The sequence below is a fragment of the Panthera tigris genome, chromosome B4 (assembly GCF_018350195.1).
Source record: "Panthera tigris isolate Pti1 chromosome B4, P.tigris_Pti1_mat1.1, whole genome shotgun sequence".
NCBI lineage: Eukaryota > Metazoa > Chordata > Mammalia > Carnivora > Felidae > Panthera > Panthera tigris.
In genome coordinates this window covers 88,496,030-88,517,199 of record NC_056666.1, presented here as the reverse complement: position 1 = coordinate 88,517,199, position 21,170 = coordinate 88,496,030, and the positions used below count along the sequence as shown (strand labels likewise).

The following is a 21,170-nucleotide window of genomic DNA, read 5'->3' as shown; positions in this document are numbered from 1 at the left end:
CCAGGTCATATGCAAGTCACTGGTGATTGAGTGGTATGTAAAAACAAAGCCATATTCTGCTCTCTTGGTGTTCACAGGACAGGCGAGGACCCAAAGACACTGCTGAGACGGCTCATAGGCAATTGAACACTTCGTCCCAGTAACAATCTCCAAAGTCAAAGCATCTGTTCTCACCATCTTCTTTTTGCCTATTCTCCATCTCTGCTCATGAAACCAGAACAAAGAGTGAAGTGACACCAAAGGAAGTCAGATTAAAACACTTACTGGGAAAAAGTAGGGGGTGAAGTGATGTTAAAAATGCTTAAGGATGTGGTAGGACCTCCTCAAGAAACGCATGAAAATACACAGAACAACATGAAAGTCCAGGGGGAAAGGGACACACAGTGGCCAAGATGACCCCTCAAATTCCCTTCTACCTTTATTCTTACCACAGTATCTTCAAGGTATCCAAGGAATCTGTCAGCCTACAGATACTTATTGAGCACATGGAGGGGGTCTATGCTCAGATCTTAGAAGAATCATAGATTATATAGAGCAGTAACGGGCAACATAAGCTTGAAATCACAATGCACAGGAATAGACAAAATGTAAGAAATGTTGCAAGGTGGGTAATGAACATGGCAAAAAATGGAACAGTGAAGAGTTCTAGGAGTTCAAAGGTAGGAAGGACTCCAGTGAGCCAGTGCATATTCCAAGGACTTAATGAAAGTGACGGGGGGTGGGCGTGGGGGGGAAGGGGGCGGCACATCTGGGTGGCTCAGTCAGTTAAGTGTCCAACTCTTAGTTTCAGCTCAGGTCATGATCTCGCAGTTTCATGGGTTTGAGCCCCACATCAGGCTGTGTGCTGGCAGTGTGGAGCCTGCTTGAGATTCTCTATCTCTCTCTCCCCCGCCCCTCCCCTACTCATGCTGTTTTTGTCTCTCTCAACATAAATAAACTTGAAAAAAAATTTTTAAAAAAAGTGGTGGGGTAGCCTCTGGGTCTCTTAGGATGGGTGGAATAAGGAAAAGAGATGGGGAAGCCTCTTCTGGCTGGTTGAATGTCCCTGGGAGGCTAACCCAATGGAATAGACTCAAAAGCAAAAGGCAACATGAGAACAGAGCTCAGCCCAGAGGTCAGGCCTGGGTTTAGAGACTCAAGCGTCATAGACAGGGGACAGCTGAAGCAGTACAACAGATATACACTGAGTGTTTTGTGCCTTGTCAAGTGCAGGCCTTCCACGTGGGCAGTAATTAACTGACTTTAGTAGAAACTGTCTCTTCCCGGGGCGCCTGGGTGGCTCAGTCGGTTAAGCGGCCGACTTCAGCTCAGGTCATGATCTCACGGTCCGTGAGTTCGAGCCCCGCGTCGGGCTCTGTGCTGACAGCTCGGAGCCTGGAGCCTTCTTCGGATTCTGTGTCTCCCTCTCTCTGACCCTCCCCTGTTCATGCTCTGTCTCTCCCTGTCTCAAAAATAAATAAAAAACATTAAAAAAAAAAAAAAAAAAAGAAACGGTCTCTTCCCTCTCATTTCAGGTGAAAATTTCTACCCTTATGAGGGTCAGATCTGATGGCAGAAAGACAGTAGTTCTAAGGGCTTTGGACACAACTTCTCCACCTTAAGTTCTGCTTTTTCGTAAAAGTTATTTCAAGTGGCAATGATGGTTTTATCCTTAGGTGCATTCCCACATATGCCAGAATTACTTACATTTACAGTAGATGGCTTGTCCTTTTTGCTAACACTGCTGTGACACCACTCATTTCCATTTTATCCTACATAACACTAAGAACCCCTGTGACTTACCATTAGTTCACTTAAAATTGCAAGACTGCCTCGTTAAACCTGGGGCTACTTATTAAAATTTTATAAGCTCCATGAGTTTGTTCACATTAGATTCAAGCTCTAACTACTCAAGCTTTTTGTTCTAAGTAGTTTACTGTTAGTGTACTTGTGCATAGTTTTTAATAAGGCATGAAAGAAAATGATGGCTTTTTTTGCAGAGCCTTTCATATAATCCCTAAGTGCAGCAGAATGTTGTCTTCTCTTCTGTTTTTTCTTTTTTTTAAGTAAATTCTAACCCCAACGTGGGGCTCAAACTCACAACTCTAAGATCAAAAGTCACACATGCTAGGGGCGGCTGGGTGACTCAGTCGGTTAAGTGTCCCACTCTTGGGTTTCAGCTCGGTCATGATCTCACGGTTTTGCGGCTTTGAGCCCCATGTTGGGTTCTGCACTGACAGTGTGGAGCCTGCTCGAGATTCTCTGTCTTCCCCTCTCTCTGCCCTTCCCCTACTCACGCTGCCTCTGTCTCTCTCAAGATAAATAAATTAAAAAAAAAAAAAAAAAAGTCACACACTCTACCAACCGAGCCAGCCAGCCAGCTGCCCCTTTTCTACATCTTTTAAACAGCATTGACTCGACAGGATATTCTCAGTGCTAGTTAACTAGGTTTTTGTTTTTACGTGTTCTAATCCTAGTTGGGGATAGAGTTCACACACATTGCTGTGTGCCAATTTACTGAATGGACAATAGTCCCCTTTTCCCTTCTCCAATACTTACATCCTAGGTCTGTACCTGTATTACCCCTCTACTTGTGCAACCTGTGTGTGTCAATGAATCCCTCTTTCAAAACACAGTCTCCCAAGAAAAGCAAACTACTGTCTACAACTAAGTATGCTTTCTAGTAATAACACAGGCATATGATTGGCTGCTACGTGATTATCTAGTTCATCCAAGATTAGATCAGAATGCAGTAAGAAATGAACACAGGGAAAGTGAATAGGAGCAAAGAATTTTCCCTTATACACCCGAGAAAGCATAGTGCAAGTGCCATCTTAAACTCCAATGATAAAATCATGTTATTACCTGGGTCTTCTGCTAACAAGAACACTACTAAAATTCATCAGTGTGGTAGGTCCCTAGGAGTATTCTTCAAGGACTGTGGAACACAATCCAAAGATTCATTAAAAGAATTGTTATTTATTAGAAGAATTCATGGTAAGTATTTTTTGGTATGACCACCATTCAGACCATCAAAAGATTGAAATTTAATTTCAATTTGTTTAAGGTTGGCTGGAAAATAGTCATACCTGCATATATTATCCTTTGCAGGGACTTTTTGCAAACCTAAAATAAATTTAGAGGATCTAAAGACAAATCTCAGAACTATGTATGGTTAGAATAAATCATGTGTCTGATTTGACAGAGTCAACTGTTTGCAAACTCACAACCTAAGAACTTTTCTGAACAACTTGTTAGTGCCTGTGTCAGTGTCTTAAGTTAAATCTCACAAACACAGGGGGACATTTATCCAAACACTTTGGATGGACAACATTAAAGGTATTCAATAGTCTGGCCTTCTCCTATTTTCAGACCTCACCCTACGTGGTTCTACGTATACTCTAAACCCTAAACTAGACCTCATGATCAGGAACTGGCTTTCCAGCCCTCATTCATTTGCTTATGCTTTTCCTTCCTCCTAGAATGTACTTTTCATGGTACATGTAACAATCTTACCTACTTTAAGGCATCACTCAAACATCTTCTAGTCTGCAAAACATTCCCTGATCTTGAGCCTTCCTTAATAAAGTATGATCTCCAATTTCTGAACGCTCATAGCATTTTTGCCTTACTCACCTTAGTAAGACCCATCATCATGTCTTATGTACGGTAGGAACAACAGCATCCACTGCATAAATGAGTAATTTTAGTCATCTTTAAGCAGGAGTGTCAACAGTTAATTAAAGAGGAGAAAAAAAAAAAAAGGAAAGCGACTGGTTTCACCAACTGGTCAACGGTACCTTGGCCATTACCTTCTTTTATTCAAAATGAAAACCATTTCAGCGATGCAGAAACCAACACCCAGAGTAGTTATGAGATGAGGGAAGGGCCACCGGTCTCATTTCAAGTATATTATTCTACATATGTTCTATCACTTTCTGCCCATTAATGGTGGAATTTTTCAGTCAACCCAGACACAGCACAAATGTGAATCATCTGCCAAAGACTACAAAAATAAAACTACCAACATTACTTCATTATTGATGAAGAAACACACTGTGATAATTATAAAAGATTTCCTTTTCACAACTGGGTTATTTCTCTCTTAAAAACAAAAGGTGGGGGGAAGGGGAACACGGACTATACAAATACACTGGAATTATGTTAGAAACATAAACCAGACATTAGCTACTAATTAACAGTAAGAGGCATACGAATATAGGGGCACCTGAGGGGCTTAGTCAGCTGAGCTTCTGCTTCTTGATTTTGGCTCAGGTGATCCCAGATTTGTGAGATCGAGCCCCGCGCTGGGCTCCATGCTGAGGGTGGAGCCTGTGTTAGGCTCTGTCTCTCTCTCTCTCTCTCTCTCTCTCTCTCTCTCTCTCTCTCTCTGCCCTTCTGCCCCATTTGCGCGCTCTCGCATGCTCTCTCTCTCTCTCTCTCTCTCTCTCAAAATTAAAAAAAAAAAAAAAGGCATACAAACATAAACCAAAAAATCTACAGAATATTTGGAAAACATTTAAACAAAAGTCATCTGGCTACATTCATCGTCAAATGCAAAAATGGCATTACGTAATACTCAAAAGTGCCTGTCTAGTGCCACATGCTGCTTTCTCATCGGCGACACTCTTGACACTCCTTTTTTTCTTATCTCAATGAACATAATCAGCTTTCCAGTGATGCAATCGCAAACAATTCACTCAGTCACTCCCAACAAAAGTGAGGTACTTTGATTTCCTTCTTCTGAGACACTAAAAAGTGGATATAACCTATTTCCTCACAATTCATCAGGGACTCCTGTTCTTCCAGCCTGACTGCGTTCACAACTAAAAAGGGAGGAAAGTGACACCTAGCATTTAGAGAGCTCTGAATAGAAAGGCCTCACAATTTTGCATTTTGGGTGTTTTGAAATTTCTATTCTTTATCATCTCAACTTTGAGGAGTGCTTTCCCCCCCTGGAGCATTTTAGATATGCAATATTTCACTCAGAAAAAGAAAAAAACGATGTGAATAAAAAGAGGTAGTCTCAGGGCTCCCTCTTGAATGTTAGGATTCTGTTACTTCTCCATGTAAATAAAACAAAGTGAACAATTTTTATGGACATTCACTACTAAGTTGATCTTTTCTGCTTTCTCTGGAAAGGCATCCAGTGCTACTGGAAATGGAGAAAATAAAGTCCAGCCTGTTACACAGCACCATAATTACTGGAAATTGAGAATATTATAATACCATACAGCATTGCTCATCGAAATATCGTTTTTTTAAAAACTGATGTATTGGTGATTTTGAACTTCAGCGACATATTAGAATCATTTGGGGAGCTTAAAAAAACCCCTGCAATACCCAAACCCCACCCCAGACCCATCATATCAGAATCCCTTGGAATGGAGCCCAGGTATTGTTAGAACTTTTCTCAGGTGATTCTCATGTGCAGCCAGGGACAAGAACCTGGGGGTACTGTTGTGAAGGTCAGAGTGTTTTATTTTAAAATTTTATTTAACAAGAACTTAAAAACCACTACCAAACAATCTAACTCAATTCTCACAACCACCTTATAAAGGTAGACACAGATTTCAATCCCATTTGACTGATGAGGAAACTAAAGTAGACGTTAAACAATTCACCAAAGGTCCCAGGGGCAATGAACTGTACAACCAGGAGTTGCATCCAGGTAATCTGGCTCCAAATCCCAGCTCTTGAATGCTGTGCTGGACTCCTTCTCCCAGAGAAAATTCATCTACAAAAAATCGCACAGATCTTAGGCATTCAGTTCAACGAGTTTTGACAGGTGTATGTACCCATGTACCTGCCAACCACCACAGTATTTAAAACACTTTCATGGTTGGGAGGCCTAGGCGGCTTAGTTGGTTAAGTGTCCGACTCTTGATCTTGGCTCAGGTCACGACCAGGGTTGTGAGTTCAAGCCCTGTGTTGGGTTTAAAGCCAAACTTTAAAAAGAGAAAAGGGGAAAAAGAAAAAGGAAACAAAGTTGGTTAAGTGTCCGACTCTTGATCTTGGCTCAGGTCACATCTCAGGGTTGTGAGTTCAAGCCCTGTGCTGGGTTTGAAGCCAAACTTTAAAAAGAGAAAAGGGGAAAAAGAAAAAGGAAACAAAGCACTTTCATGGTTTCAAGATTCATCCATGTTGTTCCGTACAGGAGTATTTCTCTCTCTCTCTGCTATGATAGTATGGATACACCAATATTTGTTTATTCAGTTATTTGTTGAAGAACATTTTATATCCACTGTTTCCATTTGGGGCTATTATGAATAAGGCTGCTATGAATATTCTGATTCAAATCTTTTTGAGGATATGTTTTCTCATGGTTAAATGCACAGGAGTGAAAGTGCTGAATCATATGATAGGTATATATTTCACTTTATAAGAAAAGGTCAAATCACTTTCCAAAGTTGGATGTACCCTTTCACACCCCCATCAGCAATGCACAGCCCAGAGTGCCTTTTAGAGAAGAGCATGCTGCTATCTTCATAGCACAAGGCATCCCGAAGGAGAAGTCGTTTAGAATTGGACAATGATTTGCTATTTGACAAAAAAATAAATAAAAAAGAGAAGGAAAAGGAAAATACAACCTACACACCACCATCATCACCACCAGTATTTGTCCTACAGGAGCGTACTGAGAGTAGGCATTTGAAAACATCAGTGTTCCTAGACATCAAGGCAAACAAAACAAGGGGAAAAACCTATATATCTTCAAGTGAGGCATATGTATAGGCCTCACAATGCATTTTAGCATATTAAATGCATACAGGCTCTGAAAAGCCGAAAGCCCAATAGTAAGGAAACAGTAGGGAAATCAATCAACTAGTTAGCCATGTTTAACCCAGCTGATCTCACGGGTCCCCATCCCCCGGTTCTCTAAGTAAAGAAATACAATGCAGGTTATGGTGTTTCCAATATTATAATGTTTGGGAGAGAATGAGAGCAATTACCTCTGAGAAGACTGGGCAGGAGTTCATGAAGGAGGTAATATTTTACATGGCTCTTGCTGGACAATAAGGTCTTGGGCATAAATGAACACTCTGCCGAAAGGACTGGGTCACTGTGAGTTCAGGAAGAATGAGGTGAGATATGGGGACTCTGCAGTTTCCCCTGTAAATAGGAGGACGGGATCTCTAAACATGTCGGCTGGTTGGCCTGCTGGTCACCAACAGTACCACAAGTAGCAATCCAGTCGGTCAACAAACTATGTTTACCAAGTACGAACTATGAGCCAGCCAGCGACCTAAACAAACGTTTACCAAGTACAAACTATGGGCCAGCCAGGGACCACACCAGGCATGACAGAACAGTGAGGCCCGCTCTTGTGGATCTTACAGTGCAGTAGGGGCGTGCGGCTGCTTAGAGAGAGCAGGTTCTAGAACTCTAGAATTGGAATGGATGACCATCGAGTCTCTTGAGCCATAAGAGCAGAATCCATTCAAGAATTCCAGAAAAAAATAAGAGACATGAAAACGAAATATGTATGTATTTGGTCAATGATCCCTCATTACTATATAATATATTGGGTGCAGGTAGAGTGGAGTTATGTGAAAAAGAGAAGTGTGAGGTGTTAGAAAAATATCCAGGGGGGGCACCTGGCTGGTTCAGTCAGTAGAGCACACAACTCTTGATCTTGGTGTTGTGAGTTCAAGCCCCATACTGGGTGTGGAGCCTACTTTAAAAAAAAAAAAAAAAAAGTTGGGGGGGGGGGTGGTGCCTGGGTGGCTCAGTCAGTTGAGCACACAACTCTTGATCTTGGTGTTGTGAGTTCAAGCCCCATACTGGGTGTGGAGCCTACTTTAAAAAAAAAAAAGTGGGGGGGGGGTGGTGCCTGGGTGGCTCAGTCAGTTGAGCATCCAGCTTCGGCTCAGGTCATGATCTCGCAGTTTGTGAGTTCGAGCCCCACGTCGGGCTCTGTGCTGACAGCTCAGAGCCTGGAGCCTGCTCCGGATTCTGTGTGTGTGTGTGTGTGTGTGTGTGTGTGTGTGTGTGTGTGTGTGTGCGCGCGCGCGCGCTCCTCCTCCATTCATGCTCTCTCTCTCTCTCTCCTCTGGAAATAAACATTAAAATATATATATATATATTTTTTTTTAAATATCCAGGTAGATATGCTTGGGAAACAGAATGAAACTTTAGATGAAAGGTTTGGGTTCATTAATAGGCAATATGATAAATGGAATAATTTCAATATTATTGGCAACTCTATTTCAATCCTATGAAAACCATGACAACATTAGATTTGTAAACCAAAACAAGTGTAAATCTTAACCCAGAAAGAAAGCAGAGCTCAGATTCAGGAGGTGGACAAAGTTGGTCTGAATCTCAGCTGGACCACTTGCAACTTGGGTGACTGTGGTGAAGGAACTTAAGCTCTCTGAGCCTCACTTTCCTCATGTGTAAAACTGGGATGATTATATTCACATCCTCCCCAGGGATGTTATCCAGATTGAAGGACACTGAACAGCAAGCAATGTGTCTAACACACAATCCCAGCTCAGTAACTCTTAGCTATTATTATTATTTATTTAGAAAAATCCACATTTAAATTAGTGTGAGGGAAAGAGAATCATGTACAACACCAAGGTACTGTCAATATACACTGTCCAATTTTTAGCATGTGAAATGAAACTAAATTTGGAGGAAAGGATTACAAGGGAAATCCTTTGAAACTTCAGCCAAGTTGATCCAAACAGAATTTTCACTTGCCACACAGACCATCTTAGTAACACATGCAGTATTTCATACAAAAAATAACTCCTTTCTTCCCCCTCTTGACTTTCCTCCCTTCTCTTTTCTTCCTTGCTGGATTTTCTTATTTCTGTTACTAACATGTTGGCGACTGTGAAAATTAGGTAACACAAATTCTCAGTAAATGTTAGCACTTCCCTTAATTTTTCTTTGCTATAACACTTTCCCAGAAAATTTGAATTCTAGGCCACTGAGAATGATATGAGGTCACTTATAAATTTTAATTTCCACAGTGCAGGGATATCCTAATTGGCACAATTTTAATAATGAAGGTTTTCAAGGTATGCAAATATTAGCAGTATTTTTCTTCCAAGATGCTGTATATCCACTTATTTTTCCAAATGATCATGCAATAAAAATGGAAAGGCCTAGCATTCAACTGCCTTGATGAGAAATGAAGTTGTTCATGTGGGAAGCAAATAATTCATAATAAAGAATGAGAGTGATGTCAACAGTAGATTCAACTGGAATACATGAATGCTGGTATGATGTGCATCTAAAGCAGCCCATCTTTGACTCTGGACTGGAGAGGGCAGGCCACTTAATCTGAAACAGTTTCTGCTGCTAAATCAAGATCCAGGCAAAAGTCACACCTACTTTAAATCATCTGTTCTTTCAACCATTATGGACACACAGGATAACATCAACTACAGTGACAGTCATCCCTCCTGTCCCATGCCACAATGATACCACTTAAGAGCTATAAATAGCTCTCAACCAGATGGGATGGCTCGGCTCAAGCTGTGATCAGATTTTTTTAAACAATAGTTTAAAAATAATTAATTCCTCATTTCAGTCATTCATCTGGCAAATATTTATTGCCTCAGTACTGTGCACCAGGCACTGGAAAGACAGTGCCGAAAAACGCAAAGTCCCTTGGAGGCATTCATACATTTTACAAGTTTCACATCCTCAAAAGAGTGGTTCTCAAGAAGCCGCAAAGCAACCAAACAACATCAATGGGGATGACCCCTCTGTGAGCTCCCCAAATTGCTCCCTACTCAATCCTCAGTAACAGGTGGCACCAGCTGAAAGAGTAACGTCAACAAAGCCACTACTCATTTAAGCAACAAAGTTCATGAAGGCATGATTTTGTCAGTCCTATACACTTTTGTTACCAGAACAATTTCAAATATTTTTATAAGTTTATATAATATGAAATAATGTAATAGGTGTATATTATACTAATATAAAACAAAAATATCAGCTTCTCCAAAAAAGTGTTTGTGTGATGCCTAAGTTACAAGATCTACGAAAATATTTAATCAGGGAACACATCATAATCAGGAAAAACTAGAGAATTAGTGATCTGCTTAATTCCTGATCACATGCAGCACTAGGTGGAGATGGAGGGTGCCTTACAGAAACCCAACTTAAAAGAAACAGGATGCCTACTTTATCCGAGGCTTAATCAGAAGAATCTAATACATCGAGGCACCTCACAGGTAAAATTAGCATGGCAACAAAAATCTGAGGACAAAGGAGCTCACACTTTGTCATATATCAGATTGTATAATAGGAGTCTCACACTGTTAGGGAGTTCACGTTCCCAATTAGTTTAGCTGAAGAGCCAAGGGTACAAACTGTAGCCTTTTCTTGAGACTTTCCCTGAAATTAAACTTTTGACAGCCATCTTGTATACTTTTTCTGTAACACTAAGAAACTCAAAGGAGACTTATCAAACTGTCTTAGCCTAATAAGGGAGGAAATTATCTTGATGATATTATTCAAGGAATTTAAAAATGGGCATTTGGAGGTACATAATTTTGATTAGAGAGACAGAATGAAGCTAGCTATTAAATACCATCATAATTATGTACGCAAGAAGCTAAAATCTCAAATTTTTCTCTCCTTTACAGGAAGTAAAATTTTTTTGATATGACTGGTAAAAAATATTGAGAACTATTTCCATATTCTAATCATCCCTTGAAAAAAAAAATACCAAAATACAAAGGTGTGAAGATTTAGAAGCCTTTATAAAATAATGTAAGCATAGAATATATAGGAACATGGATAAGATATACATGTAAATATATCTATATCTCTCCACAAGTATATAAACCTATGAATAGAAAAAAATGTTACCAAAAATGTGGCACAGTTTGATCTCATTTTAGGAAAATTATACAGGCACAAATAAAAAACTAGTGGGGTTCTATAAAATATTAACAGTGTTACCTCTGAGCGATGAAATTCACATTTTATTTATGGATTAGCCAATATAGGATTTCACACTTAAGTAGATGAAACTTCATGAATTAGAGTAGCAAACACAGTGCAGGTGTCCTACAGCAGATACCATAAAATGTTCTATTATCCGGTTACTCTGTGGGTTGCCCCAGTTGATGGGATTTTTTTTTTCCACCATGATAAGTGTATTCTTGAATCCCCATCTCCTATTTCACCCATTCCCCTCCCCACCTCTCCTCTGGTAACAGCAATCAGTTTGTTCTCAATAGTTAAGAATCTGTTTCTTGGCTTGTCTTTTTTTTTTCTTTGCTCATTTGTTTTGTTTCTTAAATTCCACATATGAATGAGCGCATATGGGATTGGTCTTTTTCTGACTCATTTATTTCACTTAGCATTATACATTTTCTCTATCCATGTCATTGCAAATAGCAAAATTTCATTTTTCATGGCTAAATAATATTCTCTCTCTCTCTCACACACACACACCCCACATCTTCTTTACCCATTCATCTATGCATGGAGACATGGGCTGCTCCCATAGTTTAGCTAATACAAACAACATTGCAGTAAACAAAGGGGTGGATGTATCCCTCTGAATTAGTGTTTTTGTATTTTGGGGGTAAATAGTACTGCAGTTACTGGATCATATGGTATCTTTAACATTTTGAGGAACTTCCATACTGTTTTCCACAGTGACTGCACCAGGTGGCATTCCCACCAACGGTGCAGGAGGGTTCCTTTTCCTCCACATCCTCACCAAAACTTGTTTCTGGTATTGTTAATTTTAGCCATTCTGACAAGTATGAGGTAGTATCTCACTGTGGTTTTGATTTGCATTTCCCTGATGAGTGGTGTTGAGCATCTTTTCCTGTGTCTGTTGGCCATCTGTAGGTTTTCTTTGGAGAAATGCCTGTTCGTGTCTTCTGCCCCTTTTTAAATTGGATTGTTTTTTATGTGTTGAGTTGTATCAATTCTTTATAGATCTCAGACACTAACCCTTACTGGACACATCACTGGCAAATACCTTCTCCTATTCAGTAGGTTTTCTTTTAGTCTTGTTGATTGGTCCCTTCGCTGTGCAGAAATTTTTTATTTTTATGTAGTCCCAATGGTTTATTTTTGCTTTTATTTCCCTTGCCTCAGGAGAAATAATCTAGAAAAATGTTGCTATGGCCTATGTCAGAGAAATTACTGCCTGTGCTCTCTCCAAGGATTTTTATGGTTTCAGGTCTCACATTTACATCTTTAATCCATTTTGAGTTTGTTTTTTGTGTACAGTGAAAGACAGTAGTCCAGTTTCACACTTTTACATGTGGCTGTGCAGTTTTCCCAACACCATTTGTTGGAGAGACCATCTTTTTCCCATTGGACATTCATTCCTCCTTTGTCAAAGATTAATTGACCATCTAGTTGTGGGTTTATTTCTGGGTTTTCTGTTTGATCTCCTTTCTAAAAGGAACTCACAGCCCAGAGAAAAGGTTAACCTCAATGACATAAATGAGAGGAGTAGATACAGACAGAATATACAGGAGGTTCTTGATTATTAAGTCTTCAGTGAAGTATTGATCAAGTGGCAAGTCTTAACATGTATGCCCCCTTTTAGTAATCAAATGAACCTACTCCTAGGGCTGACTAGAAGTTCATTCACTCACTCATCACACATTCACTAAGTTCCTACTCTATAGCAGGCTCTGTATTACTGGGGCTGAGTATTAAAAACGACATCATGTCTTTCCCTCAAAGAGCTCACAGTCCATTTGGAGAGACAAGTAAACAGATGCACACCAGGCAACATATGCCCAGAGTAGCTCAGGAGCACAAAGGAGGGGCACTTGATCTAAACTGGGGCGACTGCAACCAGCTTGGAGTTGCTGGAATGTGAAGGTTAACTTGAGAAATGTTGAGAGATGATGCCGGAAAAGTAGGTTGGGGTAGAATCATGGCAGGCCTACTCTATCTTGATAAAGAATTAACACTTTTTCATTGCGTGGATAATAGGAGCATATTTAAAAGATTTTACTGGTCAAGTTACATGCTGCATTAAGACAGACTTCATTCATTCTAGGGCATCACTAATGTAAAAAGTCTGTAACCTATAAATGCTATTGAAATGCTTATGATCTCCTACCATCCTCCTTTCTATTTGCGCATTTGCCCTGGAATGATGAACAGAATATTCTCGGTTGAGTTAAGAGCTATGTCCACAGATTTCTTAGACTAGATTAGAAAGTTTCTTAGATCAGAAATAATTTATTCTTGATTTCATGTAAACACTGAATGCGAGGTTGTGATTGATAAGGAAGTCTAAAACAGCCCTCCCATTTCCTCCCATAATTCATAGAATAGAGCCTAAAACAGTGTTGACCATGGGCTCCCAGGCCTAGGAGACCTAGTGCCTGCCTTTCTTCCCCACCTCATCTCCCCTGGCTCACTTCTCTCTCTTCACAACTGTCCTTGCTGCTGCTCCTTGGATAGTCTCTACCTCTGAAATGTTGCCCTGACATGTTCTACTACCACAGTCTGGCATGGCTTGCTCCTTCCTTTTATTCAAGTTTCTCCTCAAAAATCACCTTCTCAGAGACTCCATCATTATTGGGGAAATGCCAATGGAGACCACATGGAACATATCACTCGTGACCACGAATGAGTTACTTAATTTCATTGTGTCTTAGTATCCTCATCTATAAAACAGGGTAATGGGGCGACTATGATTACTTAAGAAAGAACTTAATTACAGAGCACTAAAGGTTGATGGAGGGAGGTGGGTGGAGATGGGCTAAGTGAGTGATGGGTATTAAGGAGGGCACTTGTTGTGAGGAGTACTGGGTGCTGTATTACTCTAAGTGATGAAACACTAAATTCTACCCCTGAAACTAATATTGCACTGTATGTGAACTAACTAGAATTTAAGTAAAAACTTGAAACATGAAGGAGGGAGGAATTTAGCTGTCACAAAATTATTATTATACAATAAAAATATCATTTCCCCCCATAAAAGATGCCCATCTCAGTGGCTGTAAGCAATTGGAATTCCTTAGGCAGTTTTTCTACGACCCATTTCCTCCACACCCAATTTTAAAACATGAACCAATTTGGAATCCTATAGTTATTTCTGTAGTTTGGTCAAACTAAAGATGTGCTAGGAAAATCTTGCAACCACCAAACTTCCAGTGAGGACAGCACAATTTAATCTTGCCTTGGCCCTAGCCACCAACTTAGAGGAGACCAGCCAGATGAGAAGAGTAAAAATAGCCCCTGCCATCTATTGAGGGCTTCCTCTAAGCTAAACAACTTAGACACATCATCTCGCTGATTCTTCACAACTAGCTTGGGGAGTCAGCATGGCCAAGAACTCCAGCAAGCAACTGTTGTATTGTGAACTGTTTTGAACTCTGGGCCTGAGCAAGTCTTGCTGTGGAGATGATATTCAGATAGTAATTAGCAATTCTTGAGAGGAGATTTGCACTGCACTACCAGCTATAATACATCCTTCTAAAACAAAACAAAAACACAAAAAGCAGAATCTGTCTTTCATATTCTAAATGATGATTTTACAGTAAAAATCCTAGGCCTTTAGTGCTGTGAAACCCATGTGGTCCCTTCTAAAAATTACTATAGCAACACCTCTAACTCAAAAGGATCAAACTCTGCAGTGCTGCTGGCTCATGATGATCCCAGCACACCCAAAATAAAGATGAACCTTTCACTGAATTAACCTGTGTTTTCCATCTGGACTATATAGCTAGGGACCCAGGGCATCATTCCCTCCAAAGGGTCACACCCTCTTGGAGAGCTCTCGGTCCTTCTGAGAGACCTGTTCTAGCTCTGTATAGGCTAGGGATCCAGAGACAGTCCAGGTGCTCCAATAACTTGAAAGAATCCCAGATGAGCAATAATACCGACTCATAACGATGACCCTTTATACAGTTCTTACTATACACTAGGCAGCATTTATTCTCCATGTTTTACACATATTCACTCATTTAATCTGCATAATTACTCCATGGGGTAGACATTAGGCTTGTAGTCTGACCAAATCCTGTAATTGAGACTTACAAACGTGAACACGTGAGATCTATGTGCAAACTGTGCACAACAAGGTCAGGACCAGAGCAGAAATCCCCAAAGGTCCCCACTAGTAAGTCAGCGAATCCCAGGGGCCAGACCTCCTGAATTTGATCAGCCAGGACACCCCCTTTTCCAATCCAAAATGCTATTTCCCAGAAGTAATAAACGAAGCAGAAGAACGCAAAGGAGTACTTAAATTTCATCACATCCCACACCTGGACTACTTCTCATCAAGTTTCTCGGCCTGCATGCAATTCTCAGACCTATCTTCTATCCCATCACTTATCATCCAAGGCATCCTACGCCTTCTGGGCTTTCAACACAGCCAAAACTTCCTCTTGAAACTTCTTCCTGTCTCCGATGTCTCCTGGTCATCTCCCTCTAGTCTCCCTATGTTTATAACACTCTGTGCAGGTTTCCTATCCCATGCAATTACTGGCTTGGTTTTTATTTTGTCCACCTCCTCTTTGAACTTTTAGCATCTTGAGACCACGGGCAACATTTGCTTTCCCAATGTCTGATAAAGAGCTGACTGGACTGCCACAGACAAGCAATAATGTTTACTCACTGAATGACCTAAGGAAACCACCACCCCCAACAGCATTTCTCACCATCCACCTAAACAATGCCCTCGTAGCACCAGTGGGATCCGGGAAGGATTAGAAAGGGAGGGGTCCCTGAACCAGAGGGAGCTGCCTGGTTAGTAATGAAGAACTTAACAAGAGAACCCTTTCTGGGAGCTCTGCTTCCAGCCCTGGAATTTAAACTTGCATCCTGTTCATCGAAACAATAACCATCACTACCACCTATGACCAAAGCTTCCATTTAATCCTTGGGGACTTCTCACTTCATGAATATCCAAGTTCCTGAATAGCTTTTGAAGTTCAGTGAAAGGCTGCTCACAATGTTTTGAGCAGAGTTTCTGTTCTGAGAGTTACTTTTTCTCTTTGGGGTAAATCACATTTGGTTTTCCTTTATCCTTCTAATAAATGCTGTTTATAAGGCTAGAGGCATTGAAGGTGAAGAGAGAAAGATACTCTAGAAGTTGTTAATCAATCCGGAATTTCTCCGGGTGCTTGTATGACCTCAGCGTTTTTCACATTTCCACAGGTCTCCTTGGAGACCGTTGCCATGATCACTCAGTGTCCCTGATGAAAAATCTTCAAAATGTGGATCGCTGCTTTCATGCTCTTTTAGCTCCTCTTTATTAGCTGTTTTGCCTTCACCCATAGTTTATTTCTCTATGAATGCAATCTGCTCATTTTTTTTTAATCCCATAATATTCCAAACAGAATACCCCCCTTCTTTTGGCTCCTCTGAAAATGCTCGTATTTGGAGTATGTTTGGCAGTCCACTAGGTATATCATTATACTTTTAGGTTTCCTGATCTCCTGAATGAAAATTATTCATAGGACAGTCCACCTCTTTTCCAAAAATACTAATTTGCTCTAGAAGAAACTAAGCACCAACAATGAAAACACTTGACCTGTTGCATTATGTTGCTTATTTAACAAGCTTGGCTTGGAATATTTCAAGTTTTTTTTTTTTTTAATGTATATACCTTTTCTATTTCCCCTTTTGACTTAAGTTAATGTAAATATACTTTTATTTGGCTCTACATGCATTATTTCCTGGTGGCTGTTTCTTACAAATATATGAAAAAAGACAAAAAACCTCAAAATCCTGAGTAAACTGTAACAAACCTGCCGAATAAATGGGGAAAGCTAAAATGCAATATCAGAAAACAGTTTTAGCACTGTCCAAGCAAGGTTAGCTGCTTTTACTGAAATCTAGCATTCAAATGTAAATTACAAAACGGATCATTCAGAGGGTTTCCCAAATCCTCATTAGGTAATCTGCAAAATAGGGAACCCATCTAGAAGAAAAATATATGGTAACTGGATCACAGACAGATAGTTGCAGTTTCCCTTAGCTACCCTATTTTTGAAAAGAGAAGCAACTCACAGGCAAAGACCAAGTCTTTGAAGGAGGGAATGGCTGTGAACAGGGTTACTTACGATCATGTGAACAACAGGATACAAAGGCATTAGTACAGGTAACAAGTTAGAGAATGGAAATATTCTTTTCATATGAAAAAAACAAAAACAGTGCCACCTCAATTTTGGCTAGTGATTTTTAATAGTTAGTAATATTAAAGTGTAGATTTTAGGGGCACCTGGGTGGCTCCGTCAGTTAAGTGTCCGACTTCAACTTGGGTCATGATCTCACAGTTTGTGAGTTCAAGCCCTACATCAGGCTCTGCGCTGATGGCTCGGAGCCTGGAGCCTGCTTCAGATTCTGTGTCTCCCTCTCTCTCTGCCCCTCCCCTGCTCGTGCTTTCTCTCTCTCTCAATAATAAACATTAAATTTCAATAAAATGTAAATTTTATAGTTAAACATTAGAAATTAATTCTTCTAAACCTATTTTAAACATTTCTTTAGCATATAGGGTTAAATCATAAGGGATCTAGGGAGACTGTATTAATGAATCAAGTGAGGGGCGCCTGGGTGGCTCGGTCGGTTAAGCGTCTGACTTCAGCTCAGGTCATGATCTCACGGTCCATGAGTTCGAGCCCCGAGTCGGGCTCTGTGCTGACAGCTCAGAGCCTGGAGCCTGTTTCGGATTCTGTGTCTTCCTCTCTCTCTGCCCCTCCCCTGTTCATGCTCTGTCTCAAAAATAAATGTTAAAAAAAATTAAAAAAAAAAAAAAATGAATCAAGTGAGGTAGCTAAACACAAGAAATAAATAGCTGGAATTCATCACTTGTTCACTCAATCAGCAACAATTATCAACCATTCATTTTGTACCAAGCACTAGGGTGGGCATTTGGGATGCAAAAGTTAATGACCCTCAAGAATTTAGTGAGAGGGTACCTGGGTGGCTTAGTCAGTCAAGCTTCAGACTCTTGATTTCTGTTCAGATCCTCATCTCATGGTTCACGAGACTGAGTGCTGAGTTGGGCCGTGCTCTCCCTCTCCCACTCTCTGTTCCTCCCCCACTCATGCTCTCTGTCTCTCTCGCTCTCTCAAAAATAAAACAAACAAACAAGAATTTAGTGAAAAAGAACCACAAAAGTACAAGTAAAACCTTGGATTGTGAGAACTTGTTCTGCGAGTGTTCTGCAAGACGAGCAAACATTTCTAATAGATTTTAACTTGATCAACGAGTGCTGTCTTGCAATACAAGTAGTATGTGATGCCACAAACATCACGTGATCACAACTGAGCCCATGGTTCTTGAAATCTGCTTTGAAATACCAGTGCTTTGGGTTACAAGCATGTTTCTAGAACAAATCACGCTCGCAAACCAAGGTTTTACTGTATAATAATTGAGGCACAAAGCAGAGTATAATTCAGTGTTTAAAAAGGGACAAGCATTGGGGCTCCTGGGGGGCTCAGGCAGTTAAGCATCCAACTCAGCTAAGGTCATGACCTCAAAGTTCATGAGTTCGAGCCCCACACTGGGCTTTCTGTTGTCAGCACAGTCTGCTTCAGATCCTCTGTTCCACAACCCCCCCCCCCCATCCCTCCATTGCACTCTCAAAAAGCAATTTTTTTTTTTTTTTTAAAGGGACAAATAACTGATATGAAAGTTTTATGAAAGTTGCAGTTTCGCTGCTGTGGATGTGAAATTCATTACTGTTGACACAAAAGTACTCTTCATGCAAAGATGAACCCTGTTCTCCAGGTGCTTCTAGTCTAGCATAGCGGAGAGATAAGAAACAATGACAACTCATAATTCTCAAATTATCATGGGGAGGGGCCAGGTTCTTAAAATTTGAATCCTTCACAGACTGATACTTTTGAAAAAAAAGATATCTAAAAAAATGTAATAAGAATTCAAAATGCTTATTTTCAGTTTTTGTATTTATTTCATGGAAGAACAGTAACATCTCAGTCCATGCACAAGCACTGTAATAAAGGATTATGGTGCTAAAACCAAAGTATATAAGCTACTGTCACATAGAAAGAAATGAATGATCAGTTGTAAGGAGAGGCACAAACTTAACGTAAGGAAAATCTTTATGGAAGATGTGACCTTTGAACTAGGTCTTAAAAAAAATGGAGGATTCCCCAGAAAAATGCAGTGAGGAGTAGAAAGAAAACTCCAGGCAGAAGGAACAACACATAGAGGCAGGAAAAGCAAGTATTTCCATTAAACTGAATGATGAGGGAAAGGCCAGTCAAGGAGGGGTTATAAGCTGAATTTGAACATTAGAAGCTGAATGGCCCCCATTTGGTGAAATTTCATAAAGACTGAAAAAAGAAAACAATGGATTCCCTTACCAGGTGTTTAAAATATTATTACAGAAACAGCTCCAGTGACCATCTCAAGTGAATTTAAGCCCTTTCGGTGGGACTCATTAAACACCACCTTACATGTATGTATCTTCCTCTTTAGTGTTGCAGATAGCGAACCTTTGTCACAGCTTTAAAATGGAGAAAAATCGCCATCATGCCAGACCTAGAGTCTTCAGATGTGGAGGGAGAGGGTTTATATTCCTCGTCTAGGTTTTGGTTTAGATTTTTACTTCGCCAGTTTTCCTTGCAGATGGACAAAGCAGATAAGAATGTGGGCTCTGTCTAGTGCTGACTTTTACCTGCTCCCTGACCTGCGACAATTTACTCACCCCTCCAGTTTCCTCAACTACAGAAGAGGGATGGTGACAGTCCCCCCCCCCCGCCCCCAGGGGTTACTGTACTATGAGGATTAAATTAATACAAGTAAAGCACTCATAAGAGTGATCCGTGTCAATGAGTTAGTATCACAATAGCACTAAAAATAAACTAGATGGATGTGTAATATCTCACTGCCCCCCCAAACCCCACAGTGCCATTCATATAAGTACCCAAAAGTATTATCCCCAAATTCTAACCCTGTACATCATCCACTATTTCTTCAACATCACTGTAAACCTAAACATGTATTACAGGTAGAGAAAATAGAGCTAATTATAGGCTTCGGAGTAAAATGACTAAGGCAAATCAATAGAGGAGCTTATTTTCCATCCTGATCCTACCTTAGTTATCCCTAAAATTAGAAGCCAGTAGTTTGGGGTTATTGAAAGACACTTCCTCTGAGAGAGGAAACCGGAATGAGACACGACTGTTTAGGCAGGCTTTATTTGAAACATTTAGCACCTCTTCGAAATGCAAAGTAATCAAGGCGACGAGTAACTATTTTAAAGTCTGAGACGGTTGTCCAGAGTTCACTGAGAGTTTGACAACAACTGGGGACTACAGAATAAGAAATGTGGGGCCACTTCACACAGAAGCTCAGCAAGAGGATGGAGGAGTTTTGGGTCAGGAATGTAAGACTTTATCTTAATTTAGCAGCTGTTCAGCTGGTAGCAGCCAAATCGAGTGAAGCCTTTTCAGGGAGAGCAGTTTAGGCCACAGCCGTCTAGACGAAACACCACCACTACACGGATGGGCACAGAGGCTCCCCAATATCGGCACAAATTCCAGAGATACAGCCAAGGCTACTTTAGACGTCGCTGGCAAATCAGCAGAAATGTGGAGAACTCTAGAGGCCAGGGAGTTCCCTGGGCCACCTTAAGGATGGTAAAGGCAATTTGCAAATGCTTTCAGTATCCTGGGTAATATTAAGCTTCCCCCTCCCCCCTCCCACCCCTTACACTTCAAATTATCGTCAAGTGTATTGTTTCTGGGGCCTATTCCTTTTTCCTCTGTTCTCCAAACACATCCACATCTTCACCCTGTATTTGTCAGGGCAAATAGAAAAGGTCTTTGACCCCAAATGTGGCCCTTTGAGACCAGTTTAGGCTGACCTCTCCACCATTCTCGCCTGCCCAAGAGCTAACCTACAGGAAGTAAATACAAGCATTGTTCCTTAAAGGCAAAAAATCATACTGGTTTTACCATCACCTGCAGAGAGAATACAAAAGCCCAAGAGAAAATATTATGACGTCTACAACTATGACCAACAACCTCACCACCACATAATTGCTATCATTATGTTTTTAACCTCTTAATTCTGCTTTGCTACCATGTCTCCTAGATATTGCTAAGACATTACCGTAAGGCTCCATCTATTTTTTTTCCCCTCAAAAATGTGCCATGACTTCAATGTGTTTCAAAATACCCAGTATTACCGTACCTGAAGAGAGGCTGCGGACAGTGGCATCTCAATGTTTACAAGTTCAAAATGGGGCCAAAGAG

The 21,170-nt window shown here is 40.5% G+C and overlaps 1 protein-coding gene and 1 long non-coding RNA gene across 2 annotated transcripts in view; one reads left to right on the top strand and one right to left on the bottom strand.

Moving 5' to 3' along the window:
- The window catches only part of SRGAP1 (SLIT-ROBO Rho GTPase activating protein 1), a 281,933-nt gene that overhangs the window by 193,585 nt on the left and 67,178 nt on the right, over positions 1–21,170 (bottom strand).
- LOC122240383 overlaps positions 7,382–21,170 on the top strand; it is a 38,868-nt gene continuing 25,079 nt past the window's right edge. The window contains exon 1 of the long non-coding RNA XR_006220029.1: positions 7,382–7,463. This is a non-coding gene — a long non-coding RNA (uncharacterized LOC122240383). The remainder of the gene's footprint in view (positions 7,464–21,170) is intronic.